The sequence below is a fragment of the Budorcas taxicolor genome, unplaced genomic scaffold (genome assembly GCF_023091745.1).
Source record: "Budorcas taxicolor isolate Tak-1 unplaced genomic scaffold, Takin1.1 scaffold3654, whole genome shotgun sequence".
Lineage (NCBI taxonomy): Eukaryota > Metazoa > Chordata > Mammalia > Artiodactyla > Bovidae > Budorcas > Budorcas taxicolor.
In genome coordinates, this window is record NW_026292200.1 from 20001 (window position 1) to 23267 (window position 3267).

At 77.6% G+C, this 3267-nt stretch overlaps 2 non-coding genes across 2 annotated transcripts in view; both read right to left on the bottom strand.

Moving 5' to 3' along the window:
- Window positions 1–185, bottom strand: part of LOC128071346 (28S ribosomal RNA) — a 4969-nt gene extending 4784 nt beyond the window's left edge. The window contains exon 1 of the ribosomal RNA XR_008201829.1: window positions 1–185. This exon is cut by the window's left edge and continues 4784 nt beyond it. This is a non-coding gene — a ribosomal RNA (28S ribosomal RNA).
- A 1095-nt stretch (window positions 186–1280) lies between these two features.
- On the bottom strand, window positions 1281–1433 carry LOC128071345 (5.8S ribosomal RNA). Its single transcript, XR_008201828.1, has one exon. It is a non-coding gene; the product is annotated as a 5.8S ribosomal RNA (ribosomal RNA).
- Between the last annotated feature and the right edge of the window lie 1834 nt (window positions 1434–3267).

A 3267-nucleotide genomic window follows, 5' to 3' on the forward strand; every position in this document is an offset into this window, starting at 1 on the left:
ACGAGCGGCGCCGGGGAGTGGGTCTTCCGTACGCCACATGTCCCGCGCCCCACCGCGGGGCGGGGATTCGGCGCTGGGCTCTTCCCTGTTCACTCGCCGTTACTGAGGGAATCCTGGTTAGTTTCTTTTCCTCCGCTGACTAATATGCTTAAATTCAGCGGGTCGCCACGTCTGATCTGAGGTCGCGTCTCGGAGGGCGCGCGCGGGCTCGCACGCACGCGCGCGGGGCGCGGGAGCCCGCGAGGAGGGTCCCGAGAAGGGGAGGCGCGGAGGCCCGCGGCCGACCGCCCCGGGCCCCCCCCCTCCCCGCGCACACGCGGCACCCCGACCGACCGACCGACCCCCGGCTACCCGTCGCCCCTCCGGGAGGAGGCGGCGGCGGCGGCGGCCGGCGGCCGGCGGCCGGCGGGCGGAGAGGGAGAGGCCGAGGCGGGGCGGGGAGCACGAGCCGGCTGCCACGGAACGGACGGGGCGCGGGGCGGCGGAGGGGTGGACGCGGGCGGGAGGGTCGGGGCACGCGCGGGCGCCGAAGCCCGAGCGGGCGACGGACGCGCCGCGCGCCCCCTATCTTCCCCCCGCCCCCACCACCGCCCCCGCCCTCGCGGCGGGAGCTCCGGGGCGCGAACCGCGGCGCGGCCACGGCCCGGGGGGAGAGCGCGCAGCGGCGGGCAGACGCCGCGGCGTCCCGCGGGTCGCCGCCGAGGCACGCGTCCCCGGGGCGCGGACGCGCACGCGGACTCGGCCTCGGGCGCGAGCCGCCCGTCCCGACGGGGCGAGGGCCGCGGGGGGTGTGGCCGGGAAGCGGGCACGGGCCGCGGACGCACGGCGCCGGGGAAGCCGCCGCGGGCGTGGGGGTGGGCGGGGCGCCAGCCGGGCGCCGGGACACGCCGCCGCCTCGGGCAGGACGGCGAACGACGGCGGACCGGAAGACGCGACCCCACCCCCGCCACCACCGCGGGCCCCCGCCGCCACGTGGCGCGAGACCGTCCCCAACCCCCGACACCCCGCGCGCAGCAACACCCAAAGGCCGCTTGCGGCGCGACGAGGCGCTCCCGGGTGGGGGGGGAAGACCGACCCCAGAAGGCCCGGCAGGCCAGGGGCCTCGGCGCGACCTCGCGGTCCCCTTCTCCCTTTCTCGCGGGCAGCGTCTCCCCCACGGCCACAGAGCCTTCGGGGGGGGGGGGCGACGCCGTGTCTGCACTTAGGGGGACGGAGGGCCCGGCGGGCCCTGCGAGGACAGCCCCCAGCCGCGCACCCCGGAGGGGCGATTGATCGTCAAGCGACGCTCAGACAGGCGTAGCCCCGGGAGGAACCCGGGGCCGCAAGTGCGTTCGAAGTGTCGATGATCAATGTGTCCTGCAATTCACATTAATTCTCGCAGCTAGCTGCGTTCTTCATCGACGCACGAGCCGAGTGATCCACCGCTAAGAGTCGTACGAGCTTCGTGAAGCGTTTCGCTTCGGCGGGAGACCCGCCCCTGGCACGGCACACGTCCCGCCCCCCACCCCGGCTCCCTCCCCGGAGGTGGGAGTCGGGTGGGGGGGGTTGCCTCCGGCCGGCCAAGCCAGACAGAACACAGCAGAACGGAGGGGCCGGGAAACGTTTCACACGACGGGGCACCCGGCGCCGACACGCCAGGGTGGGTGCGGGCACCCCACAGGCGCCCGGGGGGTTCCCACCCTCCCCCAGGGACGCGGGAGGGGCGCGCGCACGCGCCGCACACGGCCACGGGCCACGCGACGACCGCCGGGCAGCCCCCTCCCGACGGCCGCGGCGGCAGTGACCGTGGCGCGCCACGCCGCGCGCCACCCCGGCCCCTCGGGGGACGGCGGAGTCCGGGGGAGACGGGAGGCGCCTCCCGACTCCCCGCGGGCCCGACCGCCCCGACCCCAAGGCGGACGGGCGACCCCCCCCAGGGGTCTTTAAACCTCCGCGCCGGGACGCGCTAGGTACCTGGAAAGGGGAAGGCGGGCGAGGGGCACGGCGCGCCCCCACGGGCCACCGCCCCGACGCCGACCACCGACCGCCGACCACCGCGCCCCCGCCCGAAGCCGCGCGCGGGCCTCGGCGCTGCCGGCCCGTGACACACGGGGGGCCCCCGCCGCGCGCCGGTCGACCGCCGCCCGGAGGGCCCCGCCGGGCGCCGGACAGCCAGCCCCACCGGCCCCCCCCGGAACGGGGCAGAGCCCTTTCCCCACCGCAGCGCCCTCACACGCTCCCCCCCCCCGCCCCCCGTAGGGGCCCGGCCCCGCCGGAACCCCCCATCCTCTCTCCCCCTCCAACCACCGGGGGTGGGGGGGCCCCTACCCGCGCCCGCGTTCCCGGGCACCCTTCTCCCCCCACCACCACCACCACCGAGGGCGGAGGGCAGGGGGCAGAAGCTTGGCGCCCAGCGGGCAGGGGGGGGGATCGAGAGGACGGGAGAAACCGGACAGAGACACACAAGCCGCCGGGAGGCGTGGGGGGGGGTGTGTGGGCGGGGGCGGGGGCGGGACAGAGCCCCGAGGCCCGGAGGGCGCGGGGAGGCGCCCGGCGACCGCGGGGCAGGCCCAGAGCGGCGGGACGACCGACGACGACCGGCCGAGGCGGACCGGTCCAGGGCCGGCGGCGCGGGAGGCGACGGGGCAGGGCGAGCGGCCCCACGACGGGGAGAGCCGCCGCCCGTCACGCCGCACAGCCCGCGAGACGCGACCGGAGGACCCGCGCCGCGCGGGGTCCACGGGCCGGGGTGGGGGAGAGGCGGTCGTGGCCGGCGCCACGGGCGGTGGGGTGAGAGGGGTGGGGGGAGGCGCGCGGGGCAACCCCCCCCCCCGAACCCTCGGGCCCACCTCGAGGGACGTGGCGGGGAGGGCCGGGCAGGGAGAGGGACACACGCCGGAGGCGACGCCGCCGGGCGCCGGGGCGCCCCCCCCCCGGGACGCGTCTCCCTTCCCCCCCCTCCCTTGCCCATCCCGCGCCGCACGGGGGTGGGTGGCGGAAGGCGAGGCTCGCGAGCCGGGCGGGGCGGGGCCGGGCCACCGCGCCGCGCGCTCGGCACGCGACCTTCGCGCGCGTTAATGATCCTTCCGCAGGTTCACCTACGGAAACCTTGTTACGACTTTTACTTCCTCTAGATAGTCAAGTTCGACCGTCTTCTCAGCGCTCCGCCAGGGCCGTGGGCCGACCCCGGCGGGGCCGATCCGAGGGCCTCACTAAACCATCCAATCGGTAGTAGCGACGGGCGGTGTGTACAAAGGGCAGGGACTTAATCAACGCAAGCTTATGACC